The sequence below is a fragment of the Ceratosolen solmsi genome, unplaced genomic scaffold (assembly GCF_000503995.2).
Source record: "Ceratosolen solmsi marchali unplaced genomic scaffold, CerSol_1.0 scaffold11, whole genome shotgun sequence".
NCBI classification, from domain to species: Eukaryota; Metazoa; Arthropoda; class Insecta; order Hymenoptera; family Agaonidae; genus Ceratosolen; species Ceratosolen solmsi.
Window position 1 is genome coordinate 3,492,568 of NW_011948416.1, and position 24,158 is coordinate 3,516,725.

The 24,158-nt window shown below is 27.7% G+C and overlaps 1 protein-coding gene across 1 annotated transcript in view; it reads left to right on the forward strand.

Moving 5' to 3' along the window:
- The window catches only part of LOC105359454 (LIM domain only protein 3-like), a 192,949-nt gene that overhangs the window by 99,042 nt on the left and 69,749 nt on the right, over positions 1-24,158 (forward strand). Inside the window, exon 2 of the mRNA XM_011496068.1 lies at positions 1,331-1,382. The gene's annotated coding sequence lies outside the window, so the exon portion shown is untranslated. The remainder of the gene's footprint in view (positions 1-1,330; positions 1,383-24,158) is intronic.

The following is a 24,158-nucleotide window of genomic DNA, read 5'->3' on the forward strand; positions in this document are numbered from 1 at the left end:
ATTTTTTTCTTCGCAATACAAAAACGATTCTTCATTATTATGAAAAATTGTGGGATCGATTTTTCGACGATAGGCGAGTATAATTTGACGATACGCGTGAGTGATTGATATAAGGAATAATTTTATTAAAATTCACTATCATACTATAGAATATATGTAAATATAGAATATATAGAAAATATAGAAACTATGTAATAGTGTGCATTGTATCTTCTTATCATTAAATGAAATTAACATTGAAATTGAATATGACTGAATTCATAATTCGTATTAGAATTGCCATAAATTCATTGCCATAAATAAATGAGAAAAATGATTAAAATCTAATATCGCATAATTATCAATTAAAATGTATATTTCGCATTATATAAGCAATTATTAATTATTTTATTATTCTTTCAGTAATATTTGATGTATTGTTATGTACAGTATTTCTTATACATTGGAGTTAAAGGCTAAACTTTTAAAAATTTCAAATAATAGTTTTAGAATTATTTGAGTGTTATCGATAGTCATTGAATGAAATGGTGCACTTTAGAAATAAGGACGTCAGCAATTATAAAAATATACAATTATATTTTCTTTTAAATTGTTACTCGATAAACTGTACTATTGTAAAAAATATAACTTAAAGCTATAGGCGTAAAGTTATTATTAGATAAAATAGGCACAAAACGTTCATCCACCAAGTTCCCATTTTAAACTTATAAAATATAAAGAGTTAGGTAGAAAAATAAATAACCGTTGCTTTCACGAAAAATTAATTACAAAATGACAAATATAGACTGATGATAATTCTTTCGTTTGCTTTAAAATTTACGACTACTCGTGAGCTCATTTAAGTCTATAAAATTAGTGTCCAATCTATTTTAGATAGTTCTTTCTTTCCTTTAAACATCCAGCCGTGAGGGAGTTTAGAAAAAAAAAATGGAAAAGGGAAAAGTGCTAACTAGAAGTCACGCTTTAGTCAGAACGGGCGACCGCTTATCTACGATGCGGGCGTACGCCGACGATGAATCGCGCCGTCTCTCGCAAAAACACACATGCGTATTTTGTTGCTTTTTTCCCTCGTCCTATACCATCGAATAAATGAGCGCGACGAGTCCTCGTGTATGCGTGATAAGTGATTGCACAGGAGCGTGGGTACCTTGTTAAGTGCAGTCCTTAAACGGAAAGGTGATAATAAGCGGGTTTTGTGTTTAAAGTAATAGGGTCGGGCTCTCCAACGTTTCCATTTATTTTCTTTCTCGCTCATCGCCTTTTCCTCTTTCATTTTAGCCGAGAGTCGTTTACTCCCACTAATTTTTCTCACTTTTTTTTCTGCTTACAGACGATGCAGTCGTGGCATTCTCGTTGCTGAGGATTGCTAAGGAACAGTGGTGGTAAGTGTTGTAACCTTTCAATGCTCGCTTGTTTCACATGCACAAGTACACAATTGTATCGTTCGAGCATTCCCAATGAAATAAATCAACGTAATAAAACGTAATTGTTTTCTTTGTGTGGGGTCCTAAGGGTTGAAAAATGACGAATTGATTTGCGATTATTATTTAACGTCTATGAGCTGCCATTGGCCGTTGAAAGAACGTAAGTAACAGTATCGGAATTCACTTTTTGTTTGTCACTGCCTAAGATAATTTACATCTGCAAAAATATCATTTAAAACCAGCTGATAATGACGAATAATATTTATAAATTATTTTCTATGATAATTTAGCGCACTTTTTTTTGTGTATTATTACTTTTAATTAGGCTTATGCTTAATTTGGATAGAATTCTTTTTCTTTTTCATTTTATGTAATTCATATCGCAGATGTGAAAGTTCATCAATTTCAGAACACAGGGGCGTTCCTATTTTGTGCCCAATTCATTCGACATACTTGGACATATCAAACTACTATTGTTAAGTCAGATTTAATATTATTTTCTCATCTTCGCTCTCGTCTTCCTACGGGTCCTCTACGCTACTTTTCGATACTCATACTAAGACTCTACATGCTGTTCTCTCATTTCTCACCATACATTGCCAATCTTAATTTGTACGATTTAATTACATTTATTATATTGGATAAGAATATTGATTCTCTCTATTTCGTGATAATATAATCTTTCGTTCTCATCATTTATTACGACTGATTCGAACGAGCTCTTTCAAGCTTATCATTTTTTTTTTGTTTTTCTGTTTTTTTTTTTTTTTTTTGTTTTTTTTTTTCATATATTCTAACATGCTATCGTTTAAAAATATAATATTATACGAAAAATTAGTTGAACATTAACATTAAATTTGTAATATCTTATTCGATTTTTGGTTGTAAGTCAAAAATAAATGTAAAATTAAATTAAATCATAGATTTGATTGTGTAATTAGATTTTTCGTTTGTAATAAATTGTTTTCAATTGATATTATTCAAACTTATGTCACGACATATTTATTTGAATGTTATTTTCCTTTAGTTTGTCTGCATTAGAATTTCATGTGTTTTAGTATTTTTATTGAAACTAAATCTTTTAATACAACCTGATACCGTTTATATTGATAATTAATAATTTTTAGATTGTTTCCAATAATATTTTATCAATTTATGTCATAATTTATAATTTTTTAGTTTAATTTAGAAGTTTTTTTAATAATAATTTTAATCCCATTACAAATCATTATTTGCTATAATTTGTAAAATTATCAAAATTTTATTCGATATTTCAAATTCATTTGTTATTATTTTTCACAAAATCATTCAAATTAAGACAAATATTATAAAAAGGTATAATAAAGATAATATTAAACAATTTTACATTATTTCTACTTAAGTTTGAAAATTATTTCCTAATGTCTGAATATAGCTCAGTCGTAATGAAATTTGATCATCACTACAAGAAGTACATTAATAAATATATATAAATCAATTGTTGTTGTTCAAAATAAATTTACACAGAGCTAAAGAGAATACATATAATATGTAATTCATAATTAATCTATCATGTATATGTATGTATTACCAATAACTGTATTGCTTTATAACTTATCTATGATTAAAAGTGTTAAAAAATATCAAAATGCGATTTTACATTATTTCAATCACACAAGTCGAATAATCTTTAGCAGAGACTATAAAATTATAATACAACATTTTCTTTAATATTTATTCATTGCAAAAGAAACCAGTCATTATCGTTGCTTACCAAAAGTTGTATGCCCGTATTATTGTTATGCTTATATATGGGACTATATTGCATACAGGAATATTAAATTAAGAATGAGAAAGACTGGTTTCAAATGTAGGTAAATACATTTTAATCTGTGATTATGATGAAGAGTCATTAATCAACAATATTATAATCGAAAGGAGTTGCATAAATATGATCACATATAAAAGGTGTAATGATCGTGGTTTGAATGTATTTCAGTTACGCGCTAATGAAAACCATTAGTTTCTTATTATTTCACTACATAGATTCTGTACCGCTTATATTCTGAAATGCCAATTTCCATTTCAGACGAATACTTATTTGCATAATTATTAATCTTACTAATCAACGATGAAGCTGAGGATAAAAAATATTTTAATTTTGCTAAATATTTTCTAAATATAATTTTATCAGCATAATTGTAAGATACCATTGTCTGTTATTTTAGAAACTGATAAAATATTTTATTTGATTTTTAAGTTGTGTGGAGTCTAGAGTTTTCTAATCGGAAATATGGAATATCAGTTCTTGAAGTTGGTATGAAGACAGGAACAATCTTATTTAGATTTATTGAGATGTTGTCGTTTATACATATTAAGATAATGCATAATTTTAATGCTAGAAATGGATACATGGATATTAAAATTTTCATAAATGAAATATTATGCTAAATTATACTATTTTCTGAGATTCGAAATTAGTTTCAACATTTATTATTTATTGTAATTTATGTAATATAAATTTCTTCAGAATCACTGGCTTATATTATAAATCCAATGTATATATATATATATTGTTTTGTTAATATACTAAATACTAATTATTACGTTTGTGTAAAAAGGGTTGATATTTGAAATATCAATCAATCGTCAAATATTTCTAATTTAGATTATTGAAGAATTTAAATTATTAATAATATAATTAATATATTAGTGAGTTAGTTTGATTGTTAATTTGCAAAAATTTTACTTCCATGTATATTAATGAAAATTATTTTTTTTTTTTTAAATATACAAGAAAAAAAAATAAAATTTTTGTCGCTAATGCACATGAAATATTCTAACCGCATAAATATGTCGCGAATAAAATCAAAATTATTAAAATGACCATTATAATTCTTTATCTTATTATAAATAGAATGTTTAGCATTATAAGATAAAGTAACCTACAAATAAAAGATAAAAAAGGGAGTCCGTTTTACAATTTAAAAACTCGTTCCGAGAATTAGTCAAACCTATTCAACATTAATCAGGCTCAATTCGCAATAAAAGAAAAAAGTCAAAGGAAACGCGTCTTCATACATTTTGCATTGTTATAGAAACACAAATAATAGAACAAAGAAACCATCGTTAAAATGTAAAGTAGAATAAACTGGTAGAACAGGAAAAAAGTGAGATGTAACTGCATTTCCATATCTCGGCGATTGTGATGCACATTCATTACCTTGCGTGTGCGCGAAATTAACAATTCAACCAGCGACATTGGCCTGTATTTATACATTTATACTTTCTCGTTTATAAACCGGCTTATTTCCCATAACCATTATGCCGTGAGGTTGAGCGCCCGAGGAAGTAATTTAGGGTACCGCTCTCGGACGTTTTAAATTGCCCGCGGTGCGCGACTGTCTCATTTCATTGGCTACGGTTTCAGATTCGAGAGCCCACTTACGTTTATTTTCACCGTTTATTGATCGAATATTGATTGTAAATTCTCGTTATGCTGCTACTTCATTATTGAAATTAAAGAACTTCTACCATTATTTTGTAAAAGCGTTTGTGTCGGCCCGAGAGAATGACCCTTCTCTCTGAGAAGATCAGTCTATGAATATTTATCATACTTTTTCTTGAGTACTCTGTCTTATAAGTTATAATAAAATTTAACATTTAATAAGCTACCGTTAGCGACCATCATATTGTAAAATTATTATTTTTATTTTTAAATATTTTATAATGAAGCATTGCTTAGTCGTTGTTGTTTCGTTGGATTATGAAGCATTAATTAATTATCAAAGTACGACGGAAATAATAAATAATTAATATAATCGAATAAAAATTGACTAAACATCAACTTAAACGTTCATTTTATAATAACCAAAGGTTTGCATTTTAAGAATTATTTCACCATTGCTGAGGATTCAATTTATTATTACTATAGTAAACTGCTTACATTCTAAATATACATAAAACGAAACATATTAGAATTAACAAAAATAATATAATGTGATTATGGTTGCATTTATAAAAGAAACAATTTAATCGAGGATAATATATTATTAATATCATAAGAATAATTAAAAAACTATTTACGATTTTTGAGCTCTTAAATAGCTAAAACAACAAAGTTCATTATTGGAGTATGAATGACAAGATAAATTAATAAGAGAAAGAAAATTAAATAATCATTGTTTATCCTGTTCAAAAAGCGAAGGGGTACACCGAATACAACCACAAGAATTCCAATGGGTACATCCAACCCCTGTATTTCTAATTGTGTTGTATATTATGTTCGAAGAAGGCACGAGCACACGGTATTTGGCTTTGATATCTGGCCGGCGGGGGAAGAAAGAGACGGAGAGGGGGAGAGTCTTTACTGATTGACACTTGTTCTTGTCTACAAGTGTCGGCTCAGTGCTCTAGCTTTGCAAGTTTAGATTCTCCCTGCTTGATAGAATGGCGTGCCAAATGATTGCATATATTTTATCGGACGTTTACAAAGTCCAGATTTAAATTGCGAATGATTGTACTTATAAAGATTATGATTTAAGCGTATACTAGCACATTTTAATAGTAAACTCAAATTTATTTAGCATAAGTTAAAATGTACATACAATAGGCTTATAATTAAATCCTACAATCATTTTCTGTATATTATTCATCGAAGAAATTATATTTAAAAAGAACGTTCTTTTTTATAAACTATAAAAATTAAATATACAATACAAAACTATATATTTATTTATATATTTATTTTGTTTTCATTCTATCCAAAGAAATATCCATATTTGAACTGAATTGCGACATTAAACATATTAATTGCTTCATTTTATAAATTAAAGTTATCTGTGTTATAATAATTATTGATAAAAATTAAAATAGCTTTATTAGACCGAAAAGTTAAGAAAACTGAGAGAGTCATATATATATATATATAAAACATTTAAACGTGTACAAGAATATTAACATATTTGTATAAATGCCAAAATTGATAATGTGACCGGAAAAAAATCGTGCATTATAAAATATAAATTGTTTCATAAATTAATGAGAATATGTTGCAAATGATAAAGATAGAATACTCATGTGAATTATCCTTTGAATATTAATCCTACACTAGAGTTCAGAATTAAATTTCACTCGTTTGCTTATATTAGTAATTTTTAATGAGCACCCAATACGATGCACCATCTCATCATTAGATTACAAAATATAAGCATACGAGCAATAAACTTTATAATAGAATTGGTGATACAATTCGAGTTGTAAATAAATTAATAAACAGGGAATCATGTTGCAGGAATGAGGATTAAGAAAAACCGTTTGGTCAGATATCTCACAAGTGGCACAACTGTATACAGAATCTGCATGATGCAATGTACAGTGGATTGGTCGATTTTCCAGCTTAGAGTTTAATTCGCTGGAAGTTAATTTATCGCTACGGGGTAGGGGAGGGTGCAGGAGGAGGTGTATACTCCCTGAGGAAAAAAGATAAAGAATGGCGAGCGCACGATGGGATTAATTAAGCCCGGGCTTATCTCGCAGTTTGCATTGAAGCCTCGGATTATCTTTCTCGATCTCTCGTATAATTTATTCTCGATCTAATAAAAGAATAAGATGAATTAAAGAGATTCCCCGTATGTGCGTGCACATGTATATGTATATATATATATATATGTGTGTGTGTGTGTGTGTGTGTCTGTGTATGTGTGTGTGTGTGTGTGTGTGTGTTCAAGCGCACATGCCTGAGTGAGTGGTAAAGGCAAGTGAGGAGAGTAACACAGATATTAAAGGGAGAATCGGAAAATACGGCCTACATGCCATTTTGATAAATTTCAGTTTGTGACGACATGAAAATCAGAATAGACAAGCAAAGTGAAATTAATATTCAATCATAATTGTCGTTTGTCGCATAAAGTAAATTCTGTTTATAAACAATGAAATCATATTGTTTTAAGAATATTTTGTTAATCATTTAACCTTAAAAATAGTCAGTTAATTTGAGTATAAATTTCGTAACTTTACACATTTATATATTATATATTCATTTGTCACTCCTCCATATGACATTTGGTTTCTTGTTTATTAATACCGTTTTCAATCGTATAATATTATAAAAAAATATATATGTGTCGAATATAAATAATTTAAAAATTAATAGTATTTTTTTAAAATTAATATAATTTTAAAGTTTCATTTCAATATAAGTGGAATTTTTCTTATTGCTCAAGAATTTATTGAAACGATTATTAAAATAAACCTAATATTATTGATCAATAAAAATACTATTGCAATATAAATATATATTTTTATTTTTAAATCAATGAATGAGTCTTTTATAAGAATTCAATTTCAATTGTTTATGTATATCTTAACAACGTCGTAAACAAACTAAAACAAATTATTATATAAATGCATTAACTATTGAAATGAAAGACATATTTTTAATTGTATACAATCTTAACTATATTATTATTGCATATATATTACAGGAATAATTAATTTTAAAAATAATACTTTTTTTTATTTTTCAAATTGGTAAAAATTTTGTGCAATTTTTTTTTATGAAAGTTCGTTTTCCACTCTAAACTATTAGCTCACGATAAGAAAAAATTTTTAAATCGCGCAATTTCACTTTATTAAAATAAATTTTTAAATTTGTCCAATAGCATATTTCATCTTTAGACATCACACGAATAAAATTACTCGAGTATATTCATTATAAATGTGGAGCGTTTGTATTATTATAATCTTTTTCCAAAAATTTACGATGCAGATGAAATGTCAAAATTGATATTGTTCGAAGATTTATAAATAATTGAAAAGTAAGTTTACAAGTTTATCATAATGCGAAATTACACTAAAAGCTTATAATCATAAGTTTTATTGATATTTATCAATACCATAGGTTTTTCTTATTGAATACTAATTGTATAATAAATAATTATTAACTTTTATAAAATTTGTGTTAACACGTTGTGCATTCTCAAAGTTTCGAGACGATATAAAAAAATAAAGAGAAATAATAACTAATATATATCATAAATAATAATAATAATAATAATAATAATAATAATAATAACAATAATAATACTGATAACAACAACAGTAGATATAATAAATATCAGGTTAGATTAAAAGAAAATGTGTAATATTTTATCGAGGCGATTTAAACGGTAAACACTTGAACTTATATTTTGGCCAGTCGAATTTTCGGTTATACCAGTCCACGACCAGTGAGTACCATCAAATAAGAATACTTAATTTAATTTAAAGGGGTCGTTCGAATTGCCATTTGGTTCGTTAAAAGCAATTTCCAACGCTCCTTCTCGTTCTCACTCACCGCGCAAGGCAATAGATCGCTTTTGGTATTCGCGAAGACGTCCGCTCAATCGGCCCGTCGATCCATCAAAATCACGCTCTGCAGCGCCCTTATGATTCCTCTGCATTCCCCGTGTCCCTCCCGCCCCATGGGAACGGTGGCGCAATCAGCGACGGGCCTGCACACAGACAGCCACACGCAAGGGACGGTCGGCCAAAGGAAGGGATGACGCAAGTGGCCGGAGAGGGTGGGACGGGGAGACGGAAGAGTCAGCGGTAAGAGGGGCGTCGCACTTAGTTAACGGACAATGCGGCCCCTAACGAACGGCCGGAGGCATCGACGAGGACCTCCGCCCACCCACGAGTTCGGTAGACGAGCGCGCGGATAAGGTCGCCACGTCGCGAGTCGCGTTAATGGCTGTAGCGAGTGCGTGGGAGGTTTCGATTAATTTATTCGGATGGTAGCGGAGCGCGACGGTGGTGGTTGAAGCATCGGGGCATCTTCCGCGAGTCACTTGGACCTCGTCTTTTGTCCATCTCCGACTCAAAGAGAAGTGATTTTAGTGTTCGAGAGGATTTGTGTCCGGTGCGTTGTAATGTTATGGTAATGAGTGGCATCGAGGTAAAATCGTAGATGTTGAAAGAGTTGCTCGTCTTGACCATTCGGTTTCATCGTTCAAATAAAAATTGTATATTTTGCCCTATTTGTTTCTAACAAATTTGCCAATATTGAAACAATAAAAAAATGCGTTCTGCTCCTTAAAGCCTGTATTTGCTTAATGCGTAAAAACATTGAATTTTCATCAAAATTTAAGTAGGCTTTAGAATTTAAACTTCCAGTCACGTAATCAATATTAATGAAACTATGATAGAAAAGTTATATATATATATATATATATATATATATATATATATATATATATATATATATATATATATATAAAAAATATATATCTATCTATAATCTATTAATACTATCTATTTAAGTTTTATTGTAAATTTCGAGTATTATTCCTCTAGTTATATAGATTACCATTTGATTCCAATACTACAATAGTATTAAATGACATTCTTCTCTATAGTTATATTATTAATAAATCATTATCATCCTAAATTAGTAATAAAGAAATGTCGTCAATTTTTAATATTACAAGCTTTTAAATTTATTTATGATATTCGTTACAATCTCCTATCCAAGAGTTTTATTTAATATTATCTTATTAATGCTAATTTTAGTTTATTATTATCTACTTGTTGGAATGCTTATTTTCTTATTGTATTTTAATTTTTTATTTGTCGAAACACATCTAAAATTTAATCTACAAAATTTCCATTCTTAAAGTTGTTATAATGTAATACGTTTATTTTAATCTGATTTTCGTATCTTTATAATACAATAGACGACATATTTAATTTATCTACCTTATTATAGTGCAATTTTTCAATATCTTCTAAATATTTTGTTTTTTCCCAAATGATAATATTTTATTTTTTATTCTATATGTAATATTATATTATATCTCCTATATTATAATTTATAAATACATGTTAATCGGTATTTCAAGCCTTTAAAATTAATTTGTCCTTTTTACTAATCTCTTTCGCTTAATTCATATCTACAAATACTTGCAAGCTCTTAAATCTATATAATTTATCAATCATTTTAATGAAAATTGTTGCTTAACCTTGAGTATAATTTAATTAAATTCGTCATTTATTGTATCCATTATTTCATCTATAACTATTCTTACACATCTAATTTTAAAATAAAAATTCTGTACATATAATTATAGTCCTTTTATATTTGTCATATAATGTAGATAAGTATATTCTATAACACTGTACTTAGGGTACGTAATCAATATGTAATAAATAATCTATGTTATTCATAATATTACATGTGTCAGAATGTAATTTTGCATTATTTCTTACGAATCAAGATGAATATTTTCAATGCTTTTAATCGACACACAAGTATTATTACAAAGTAAATTACGTCTATGATATTACTTCAGTCTTTATGATCACAATTCGAATAATAAATTAATATTTTTCATTTAGAATACAAATATATACTAATGAAATAAATTATAGATAATATTTATGTTCTGGGCATAGATAATAAAAGTATATGCGAGATTTATTGACTATTAAAATGTAACAATGGATATTTAAACAAATTAAAATTATATTTTTATAGTTCTATGATAAACTTACGTAAGCTGCTTATGAAATAATAAGTTTTTCATCTAAACATAATGCAAAAATGAAGTTGAGATGAATTATATATGATTAAATGAATACTAAGTAATAAAAAATGTAAGTAGAACAGAGAATTAAACAAGACAAACTCATTTTCTGCAATCCGGAGAATTCAATTTGGCGTAGTCACGACAAATGCACCAGTATGTTAATTGATAAAATGGATAGTACTTACTTTAAATGATACGAGAATCCGAGCACAAAACAACAGAAAGAAAGAGAGCGAGAGAGCGAGAGAGTGGGCGAAGGAGGTCGTGAGAGACGAAGCTAAAGAGGAATGGAATGAAGAGAAAGAAGAAAGAGAAGTGCAATCGAGAAACGCAATCGGCGAGTTTCGAGGCGTATATAACTGAAGTTTCGAACGAATTTCGACACTGCGGTAGGGGCTACAGTTTCGGTAGGAGGTGGTGCGCAATTTCCGTGAATCTCCTTCTCGAAAATGGGATTGTGGTTACTTAAAAGTCCTATGTTGTGTAAGCTGGTTATTTTGATTAGAATGAGACAAACATTTTTGGAGCCTACACAATTTTCGGTAAAGTCTTTCCTTAACAACATCATTCAATATATTTATATGTATGTGTGTGTGTGTGTGTGTGCGCTGCGCGCGCGCGCGCGTGTGTGTGTGTATGTGCATTAATATTCTTATAATAAAAGATAAATTAACAGAGTTTAAATATTGAGTAAAATTTTCAACTATCAGTCAAATTAATGTCAAAAGAAAACTTAGTTTAACTAAATGTACATAAAGAATTTTAATTATTTATAAAACTTATTTCTGCTTATAACGAAGTTTTTGAGAAAATAGCATTTAAGATAAATAATCTATTTTTATATAATAACTAAAAATACTAATGAAAGTAATATAAACTTAATCTACTACATCATATTTGATAAATACGTAATAAATAGATTAAAAATATTCTAATTAAAAGAATTTTCTTTTATTTTTGAACCAGTAATTAATTTCTATTTAATATTCTAAACCAGTATTTTATATTCTATCAAAAAAAAAGATTGTAAATGACTGGATTACTGATAATGTATTGCAAGGATAATACAATCATGTATGTAATATATATATATATATATATATATATATATATATATATATATATATTTATATATGTACAGTTACAAACGCGTATTTTTTTAATTGAACGGCTATTGAAAATAGTAAATTTATTTGCTTAATCATTCTGCAATCAATATGCACATGAAGCACGTTAATGCAATGCAATAATAATTATCATTAAGTACCTGTAAGCAATTATCATAATATGATCAGCTAATACTTATAAATTCTCGTAAAGTACAAAGAAACAATTGACTGCTAATTGCTTACGAACTATAATTTTTGAATTCTTAAAAAATTTCAATATTTATTCTGATGTAATTGAAGGTATTAAGATACATTGACTTTATTTCTATCGATTATATTAATTTACATTATTTGAGAATTGCTTAAAAATATAATAAATGTTACGGAATAACAAAACTAAATAAATTCTATTAGAATGCAGATAAAATATTCACGCAGAAAATATCAATTAAATACATTATGGAAATAACTGAAAATAAAGACTATTAACGAATATGGATTTATTGAAAATTGAAAAGCAACGTATAAAGCATCTGTAGCTTATAAGTTTATGGATTATTTGTTTAAAGACTTACTAATGGGCTCTTGAAATGACTTTTTCTTAGAGTTATCGCATCTTTGTATAGCAAATATTTGAAGGTGAAGAAAAATTAAATAACTAAACGTAACATTCAAATGGACTTTATTACTGCTAAAAAGATGGTTAAAACGGGTAGAAATACGCGTTACCTCGTTGGTTATAAAACTTCTTTTATAAACTCGAATGTCATAAAATGAAGCCGAAAAAGCTAGTTTGTCAGAGTCCCGCATCGCGGACATAGGAAGGAAAGAGGTAAAGCATTGGCGCTTGCAAGTAATTCGGGAAAAGTCCATCAAAGTAAAGAGCAAAGTAGATGGGAGGAAAATCGAAGCCCCGGATCTCGACATCCCGACTGAGAACCGCTGAGTGCCGCCACGGCGCTTGTAATTGGATTCAATTGTCCCGCGTTAAATCAGTAACTGCACTACCGGAGCCCTCGGCCACCCATTTCGAATAACTCGGGCCGACTTGGGGAAATTGATGATCGGGCCCATCGATCTCCCATCCCCAGAAGAATAGATCCGTCGACGGCGCCATTGTGCGGCGATCCTTAACTACGCTGGTGACGAGCCCCGCGCTCTGATTGAGCTACTAATTCCGCGAGCCATCGCTCTCCTACTCCTTTTGACTCCGCCTCTCCTCCACCGCCAACTCCGTCTCGCCACGGCTACGAATTTACTGCTGAGGTTGACATTATTTAAGCAATGTATTATGACTCGACGTGGTTGCTAACAACAAATCCAATCTAATGCTGCTTGGTGCTAAACGACAAAATTACGATCGTTCTTAATCACTCGTTCATACAATATTCAAATTAGTTTATTCATTGTATTTATTGTTTAATAGCCGTGGATTGGGATTGAGATTCTTAATAAAACTTAAAAAAAATTGAAATACCCGAACTCGGCACGAATTAAGCGTTATTCTCATTTACTCGACAATATTAATCATTAGACGCATAAAACAGATGTTATGCATTAAATTTGATATGAATTGATTAAAACTGATATGAATCGTATATTAAAATTATATCAAGTTTGAAATTGGAATTAATATTTGCATGAAATGAATTTTTTCTATATAAATATTGCACTATAATCGTTATATATCTCGTTTCATCAACAATTCATCGACGAATGCTTTTCTTATAAATATTTCATTCCAAGCGTACGTATACATTACTTATTGACTTTACATTGCAAAAGCGCAATTAAAATATTTCCATATAATTTCAATCAATGTAAATTTTATCGATTCACTTAGAATTCTCGACTCATTTCAACTGCAATAAGTCAAATTTACAATTAAATATGGGATAGAAGTCGCGAAACAGCTATCGCGATGAAACAATCATTCAAAGTGGCATAGATTCTTCTGCACTTTCAAAATAAGATCAACATATTACTCATTAAGATAGGCAGATCACTACGACTCGACGATTGATTAATAATTTCAATTGCTGCAACGTATTAATTTATATACAATGCTGCGTAGAGTCATCGAATTGCAATAATTGTTCGCATTGCTAACGCAGCTAAAGTGCAATGGACCATTTAAGACAATAACAGCCAACATATAATATACTCTCTCATGGTATTGTAATATATCGATCAAATTATTAAACTAATGGGATCGCCTAAACAATAAAGTGTTAATAAATTTATAATGATAAAAGCAATGGATTTTATATAATCAAACCATGCCTTACTGCACGCTACTATTATCTCTGATAGTTCGCTTATTTTTGTAATTATTTTTGAATGTGTTGTCCAGAAATAGAGGTGAAGTTTAAAAATTAATTTTCTTTTAATACAAATTTAGTAAATGAAAGCTCATAGACTGCCATTGAGGTTAGATTTTTTTTTCCCATCAGTTTTTATATCAAATAAAAATATACTATACAAATTTAATAAAACATGACAATGAAAAAGTTTAAGCATTTTCACATAAGAATTTCAATGTAGATATGTAAAAAAAAAACTAGATAAAGATAGAATTATTATTGTTCATTCATTCATTGATTTCGCAAATAAATTGTATTACAATCAGAGTCATATATGTATGCAATCATGCATGAAGCGCACGCCATATATTTCTTTTAAATGTATTATTTAAAGCTATTGAATCTCTTCTGTATACTAAATATGAAAAGAATAATGCTATTTAGTAAGTCATATGAAAGGAGAAGGAATATAATATTTTTTAACAATAGAACGATAAAAAAAAGTTTAAATTTATTTTAGACTAGAAAAAATAAAAAATTTAACATTAACATTTCTTTCTATTATATATTATTTCTATTATATATTAATAGAGCTTGAAGTTGCAGATCTATTAGAAAATAAATTTTTATAAGAGAATATTCTAAATTATAAATTATTCTTCTTTAATTATTCATATAATTATTGATTTGTACTCGGACGCAATTTAAAATTTAGTTAATCAAAATGCTGATGAAGTAAATTATTTACTAGAAGAAAAATATAAATTAAATATAAATACAAATGAGTAGTACGTTGACGTAATTTTACTTCATTAAACAAAGGAAAGAAAAAATGAAGGAAAAAACAAAATAAGTCTCTTGAGTGGCGAGGGAAAATGTTAAAAAAAAAATTAATTAAATTTAAATAGTAAATATAACGTCGACTTAAGATCATTAAAGTTATCGATTTAGTCAAGCCAGGCTCAGATAAAAGGTTAAAATTAATGAAGTCGTGTAGTGCGTGAAGAAACTAGAAGCCCTAAATCTCATTAAGGTCCGTTGGTGAGTAAAGAGCCCATCTGGTCAATTTCATATAACACTTTAAAATATTTACTCCGTTAATAGCTTAGCTCAAATTACAATAAATTCCAAATCACAATTGAATCCATCATAATTAACAATGTACTTATAACATAAGTATTTTATAACATACTCTAGATTTTTAGTTTACTTGCATTAATACAGTTACGATAAATGAAATTTGTAGTTTAAAATTCTAACGAATGCAAAGAAAGTTTTTCTTATTTAATACTTTAACGACTGGAAAGATTTGGAATAATTCCTTCTTAATATTCTTTACAAAATTAGTTGGCAATAGTTAGCACGTATATTATTAAAAAAAAAAAAAAAAACAAAAGAAAAAAAATGTAATTAATTCCAGTATATCAATAACATCTACAAAACTTATTAAAAGTGATATGCAAATCTCTGTTTGAAATTTTGTGTAATAACTCATTAATGCGAAAAGAAGAAAAAGTTCATTTGCGTGCCGTTTTTAAAATTAAAAAATTTTCCTTATTACAAGCTACTTATTCATAATTTAATCAAAATTGGTATTTTTTATATTAACTGAATTTGCATATTTTATATATTAATTTCATACAAACAATCCAATTTAATGATTAATAAAATTTTTTAGAACGGTGAATTTATTCAAATAATTATTTTTTTATTATTATTATTATTTTTTTTTTTTTATATAAAAATCTAATTTGATTCTCAGTCTTGTACGTATAATTAATTTCTGATAAAAAAATCGAGATGGATACTAAAAATAATTTTATTTTTTTTTTTATTATTTTTTACAAGAACAATTATTATTTTTGCATAAAAATTAAAGAATTTGGAGTAAAATTTTTTCCCATTTAATTGATTAATTTTTTAACGAAAGAAATCAGATATTATATTTTCTCAATTTTATACTCAATAATATTCGTGCTAAAATGAAATAAGAATGACTTGTAAAATATATCAAATTATTATAGAGAAATTGATAACTAATAGTTGAAATAAATAGGAACAAAGTAATAAGCATTTTCCCATCATTTCTAAATTGTAAAGAAGCAGAAATCGTATTCTCGGGATCATTTACATGAACAAAAGGTGGAAAAAAAGAGGAGCAACGAGATTCAATAGGGCAGATCTCGATTGGCAATTAACGTTGAAAGTCATCTAGAGAGTGGAACCACAACATCTCTGTGCTCTACAGCAGCTGCGGATTTTATTCGCACTTACGCCAAGACAGAGAACAGAGGAGCTCCACTGCTCCAGTGATGCCATTAGCAAAATTACCGTTTACAATATTACCAATACAACGTAATACTAAGTATTTACGATGTCAATTCTCTCTCCGACACGCGCACGCCTATCTAACTATTTAACTATTTATCTTCCTTGCTTTAGCTCCCTTCTTACTAACGTTAAATGCATATTCGTGTGTATCTTTCTTCTATCGAACCATCCTGTTTTATCTGAATTTATCTGAATAAATTGAAAATGTAGCAGAAGGTGAAAATTAATGTCTATGCGCATTATTTTCACATTAATGCTACGAGAATTAACACGCGTTGTTACGAAGGATTAATTATTTATTTATTTTCACTATGGACGTATTATGATATTTAAATAATAAGAACCATTTATATTTCTTGATTTGTTTTCATTTATAATTACGATGAGTCTTTTATACTTAAATGTCATTTATGAAATTACACCGAAATTGAATCTACCATTTACTCGGACTATTTAAGTAAAATTACTATACGTTATAATTTATTTGCTAGATCATCGACCGGAATAATTACTTCTTAATCTAATGTTTTGCGCGCTTTAATTGTATATTAAATTTATCTTTTAAATCAATATTTTATTTATAGATTTCCATTGATATTACACACTATTTCAAAAGCAATATAATCCATTATTATTATTCATTATTGTTATTGTTATTGCTAGTATTATTACTGTTACTATTAAAGAACGCAATTGAAATTTATAATTAACGAATGCACACAGTGTAAAATTTTATATTATTTTATTAAATAGAAATTTAATTAATCTATGTATATATATATATAATATATATATATATCAAATAATATATGGTTATTTATATATCGATATATGTATATTTATATATCGATGTAAAATTAGGTGTTTTATGAGTGATTTGATGAAATGAATTGTTTGAAAATTAAAAAACTTCAAAAGCATGTTAAAATTTTCGATTTACTTACTAATAATATAAGAACCGATTATCTAGTACAAATACTTAGTTAAGTGGAAGACACTTTTCATTTGAAATTATAGCAATAATATTAAATAATACATACAAAAAAGAATAAAGCGAGCTTTATTTGTATTTATAATTTTTATTTCATTTGGATAGTGTGTAGTACAAATTTGAAGTTGGTAAAACGCTGCTTATAATTTTTGCTCCTTAATTCTACAAAATATTAGGAGCTTTAATAAGAAGGGGAAAAAGAATTTTATTACAGCGGTCAATTAAGTATTTATAAAAAAGCGTTTGGTAGACAAGCATTTAATTAACTGAAGCCTCCAACCTCTACAATAAACAGTTTCTCGCATATACAGCCGATATGTATCGCGACAATATTCTCGCATAAACGTATGCGTTTATATAACCACTAAGCTGCACAGATTGTAATTGAGTTTAAAGGCACGTCGTGTTGACTGTAGTGTTCTTTTAATTATGTGTGTGTGTGTGTGTGTGTGTGTGTGTGTGTGTGTGTGTGTGTCTGCTCGCGCGCGTATATATATATATATATATATAATCTTATCCTGGATGCCTGTACCGTATCTATACATAGCCATACTGAAGCGTAGTGTATACAAGGTAGTACAAACCAGTTCAAAAGCTAATTTTTATTCAAATTACCGGTTTTTTTTTCACTTTAATTCTGATATATATTTCTTGATATGCCAATAATACCCTATTAATATTAATTAAAAATGGAAGAGTCTTTAAAAAAATTTTATCTACTCATAGCAACTTTTTCTTTCGATAAAAGCATTCTTTATTATTTTATCAAGTCATAAATAATTGTTACAGTTTTTTCTTTAAATATCTGTAAAGGGAAACAATAGAGAATAGTAACTTAGTGAAGAAATTATCAATTGACATTTTAAAAAACAATCAAATTTTTCTTTAATATATATATATATATATATATATATATATATTGGCAGTGGAAAAACAGTATTGGAAATCAGCAAAATATTACATATAGTATATCGTAAATAAAAAATACTAAATTTTATAAAAATATTTGAATTATCAAAATTTATATATATATATATATAATTATTATTTGCATGCCTATCTTATTGTACTCTATAAAAAATATCATTCATTTATTATGGGCTGATTTATCATGAATAGAAATGTAGTTTTTACCTTCACTTAACTATTTTTGTTGCACATACTGAAATATGATAATAAATATAAAAAAAAAAAAATGTTAATCTTTGCTACATGTTCTGTAATTAATGATAATGATTAAGCCAAAATCTTAGGATCTATTCAAATCATCTCTCGGTTTAATGTAAATCACAATACCTTTGTACATATTGAGAGAAAATGCGAGGTAACAAGGGCTTATCTAGATGAGAGCTGAGAGAATATGTAAGGGTACGTCGAAGATTTGTTCACACAATTATCAAAACTACAATTCAGCCACTGAAATTACGATATTTACGGAGAATAAGGTATCCCTGTATTTACATTTGCACATATACAAATGTCTGTATTGACTTAGCCTTAACGATAGCATTGTGCTATGCCCCGAAATCGAATAACGAACAATTCATGCAATAATTTACATACGATATTGTACAGTGAATTAGTAGATTTCTATAAACCGAAAAGTTAGATAATTAAAATTATGTTTAGAAATATTGATCATCATTTTTAAGATAATTAATTATATATTGTGTACAATGTGAGTCGAATAATTTTATTGAATTTCCAATTAATGATGATACGGATCATGTCAGCATTTGTCGTAATTTGCAGTGTAGCTTTTTAATATATACATTGATTTTTAGCATATTTTTTAAAATGTTATCATTATAGTTATTTAATGAATAACTATATTCTTTGTTCAATTCATAATTTTTAAAATTCATTGAATTTTTTTTTTATATACCGCTAAAACAAAATCGACTTATTAGTCGTCTATGTCCACAATGCACATGCGTGTTCAAAATTTACCATTTAATAAAAAAAAAGTGTCATTTTGTTTTAACAACTTGGTTAATATTCTGCAATCTTACATTACTTAAAATCTAAATAAAGAATTTGTTAAGGTAATAAACCAAATGAAAATGATGAAGCTAAGTTTTCTTAAGGCATCTCGCTTTTCGCAAATTTAACTTGAAATGCCATAAGCTAATTGCCAATGCTATTTATAATATTATTTGTAAAAGGCGTATGCCTCATACTAATAGTGTCGTAAACCTTCGTCTAAATAATACACACTTATTATTAACTGCATAAGTAAGCTTATTTATAATGATACGAGTCTGGGGGATTAGCCCGATGAGAAGTAACTCGCATGCTCGCACGACTCCTCTCGTCTCAATCCCGAGATTCCAAAGCCTCGTAGAAAAGGAAGCTGTAGAAATGAGCAGGATTCGAAGAGGGCAGAGCTATTCGCTCAAAAAGCACAGCTTACAGGCAAACGATACCGCGTCTCTAGGGTCTATTTTTTGGTCCTGTCTCTCATACCGCAGCCTCACAATATAACGACTGCACGGAAGTTAAAGTGTCATTTGCTGGTCTTCCCGTTGAGCGATCACTTCTCTCGTGATATCCCGTCTCTCCCCTTCGAACAATTGACGATAAAATGTTCGATCTTAATCATCACAGCACTAGGCAGACTCGCGCGCATCACTAAAGAGCGTTTTATTCTAAAATTCCGACGTATAAAGGATTCACTGGGTCGGATTAACAGGTATCTTTCAAATGCTTTGGCCAACTTTCTCATAACGAAAAGATACAACTGAAGCCCCAAGGCTCTTGTCTCGGTAATACAGCGTAGAAAAGGAATCGAAACAAGTCCTGCCCATCTCTTGGAATGAGCTCCCCGATCGTGTCCTCGAGGACCTATTATGCAATTTCCTTAGCGCATGCGCATTATCGAGTAGAATCTTAACGTCCCATGTACACACGGCGTGCATCAAGTGTGTGCGTCCCAGCGCACACTTCGCTGCTTCTATAATTCCGTGACTATATGTGTGCATTGTTTGAATGCATGTATAGAAGCTACGGACACGTAGCCGCAACTGAGATTATCCTTTTAAGCGTGATAATAATTGGATGTCACCTCTCGGGTAAAATAAATAATAATAATGCATTGACAGGTTCAATATGGATTAGAGTGATGTGCATATGTGAAACTCGTTATGGTATCCGTCAATGAGGCGACATGAAAGTATAGAAATAGTCTCGTACGTAGACAGTAGCATTTTTTTTTTTTTTTTCTATTATAACTTCAAGTTATTGGATATTAGTATTTCAAAATATCATTGAAATTGTAAGCTTACGTCAATGTTGAATATAAATCGTTCAAATCGAATATTTGAACATTTAACTATCGTAAAAATTCACGTTGAAAATAACAAAAATTATTGAAATGAAATTTCAGTTCAATAATATTTTTTATTTTTAATTTAGCATCAAGCTAACATTATCTATACACATGCCTCGAATAATCGAATTATGCATGTATATTTCCATTTCCTGAACATTATTTTAAAAGTTTTTACATTTATTTATTGCTGTATTGCGATCAATCGAAAAAAAAAAAAACAATAAACACAATTTATTTAGTTACAGAAGTGTGACAGACTATTATTTTGATACTTATCTATGAAAAACATAATTTTTTATATAGAAAATATTACATACCAAAGACATACAGCTCATAAAAACATATACTATTATATAAATTATGTTAAAAATCAATTATTAAAATTATTATGTAGTACCATATCAATATTAAGTGATTGTATACAAAATTATAATTATAAAATTAATGTTGTTTCATAATAAATTATTTTTAAATAAGTATTAATATTATGAAAAGATTCTATACATTTATATTTGTTTAAGGTATAATGATAAATTGTATTGATAAATCAGCAATTAAATAATTTCTTTTATTAAGTGTTTTTTATACATTATTATAGAGAAGATTTTTAAAAATATATATTAGGCATTGTTAAATTATTTGCATATATATATAGAAATATTAAAGCGATTAAACGATATAAATGACTTTTGTAAACGAATGTGTAAAAGTATTTATTAACACACCAAATTATAAAATGTTATCGATACTTTTCATTTTAAAACCAGAATTTAATTTTCTTTTCATATTTATTCAATATTATTTATTATAAAAATGCTTTCTACTTTGTATCGACTTCATTAATGCTTTAAGTGTAATAGAAGATAATTTACTCTCTATAGCGTTGAAAATATTTTATAATGGTGAGGCAATTTAATTATTTCAAAAATTAAAATGCCATTAAAAAAAACTCTTTAAACATTCAAATAAATTTTATAATAAGTTACATTTTTCTTGCAATTTATTTTCATATTTATTCTCAATTATTTATTCATCAATATTTATGCAATATAATCGTACTTTTCTTTTTATTGCTTATTACTAGTAAAACAAATTATACGCAAGTGATGGTATCATAAAACTGAATTTTTGTAATTGTTATCACAGAGACTAGATAATTGATTGAATATTTATATTATCCTTATTATAATAATATGAAAACGAATAATGGAGGCATTGATTGATATATCTATAATTGAATCATAGAAAAAAGTATTTATAAGTATTTTCAATACCACATGCTATTATTCAATTTGTACTTAAATGTTATAAATAATAAACTTTATCCTAAACATTTAAGCAATATTTGCCTAAGTAAAACGATTTTAAATAAATAATGTATTACTATATTAGTTTTGCTGTAATCTTAAAAAATAAAACTTTCCTAACTTTCAAACTTTTATATTAATCATCAGCATTATTACGTAAAACGAAATACAACACCATTGTCTATGCACTGCACACATGTGCACTGCAAATAATAATACTATTTACTTTCCTACAAAGGCAGAAAGGAGCATTTGTTTCATGAATTACACAATTATTCGCAAGTACAAACGAATGAGAAGCACTGTGCTGGAGCAAACTTTTCATTTTTCTCTAGCTCAATGTTTCCCTTTGAGTTATTTTTAAATGCTTATATATGACACCGTCTCATCTCACTTTTAATGTAATACTGACGGTACTCGGTTTCTGTATGCATCCAGTATTCTCTATATTAAATGAAACGATCATTACTTTATAAGAAGTGTAATGGACATTTCTTCTGCTAATGTCTTCGTATTAAAGGTGACAGAATCGATTCGAGAAATATTCATTTAATGTGTAGGTAAGAAATGAATTTTCTTTTATTGAAATGCTTCTGAGTTTATATTTTCAGTTATAATGAACTACAAAATAAATTGTCTTTATTAAATATATTATAAATTTTAAATAAATTATAAAATTAATCGTCGATGAATGTAGTTGTTATTAATATATTGATTATTAATTAATATAAGTAATATTTAATATTTAAACCTTAATTTATGTCAAGGTGGAAAATAATGAAACTATAAAAAAATTAATGAAAAATAAAAAAATTAAAAAGTTATCTCGATCGTGCTCATTATGCTAATTGCCATTTTTGTTAAGTGAATTTTAAAGAAAAATCATATAATGAGATATAACAATGAAATTTAAACTTTCATAATTAAATGAAAATTTTAATTTGAATTTTTAATAACATAGGTGATAAAGAATTATACTATTAAAACAAAAAAACATTTTTTTACGCTTACAACGGATGTCTATTTTATAAAGATATATCAATTGGTTCTATATCATTATATATATATATATTTTTTTTTTTTTTATTTATATTTAATTTTTCTTATTAATTCAGAAACAATTACGAGAAAGAATTGCCATATTAGCAGTAAAAAAATGCTAATAACGTGAGAAGAAATGCACGCACGCACGCACACACTCACAAACACACACACGCACACACACGCACACACACACACACACACACACGCACACACATTTACATATACTGAGAATAAATTCAAGCATTATAATATTACTTTGAGGCTAAGTCTTATTCATCAAGCTTCAAAAAAATCTAATTTTTATAAAGATAAAAACGATGTTACAGTTATTAAATTATACATAATAAAGTTTACTTAATATTGTTATCAATATCCTTGAAATTTTTATATTTAAATATTAAAAATTGTGCTTTTAGTGCGTCAATTCGTTTATTTGAAAATAATATTTCAATGCTAGATTTCTTTTAAGTTTTAAAAATAAAATAGATAATGTCCGAGTAATAACAATAAAAAATGTAATTACAATCAGAAAATTGAAAACCGTAATTCTAATTCAAATATAGTTGATTGAGTAGAACAAAAATAATTTGTTTAGATAATATTGTTTTTTAATTTTGTGATAATTTTTTCTTAAAAATTTGAATATTATTTAAAAATAAAATATTTAGAAAGAAACAGCATTTGAATTTGATTACGTATTTATGTATTAAATACCATTATTATTAATGACAAATTATTAAATTTAACAAATGTCAATATAACATAATGCAATA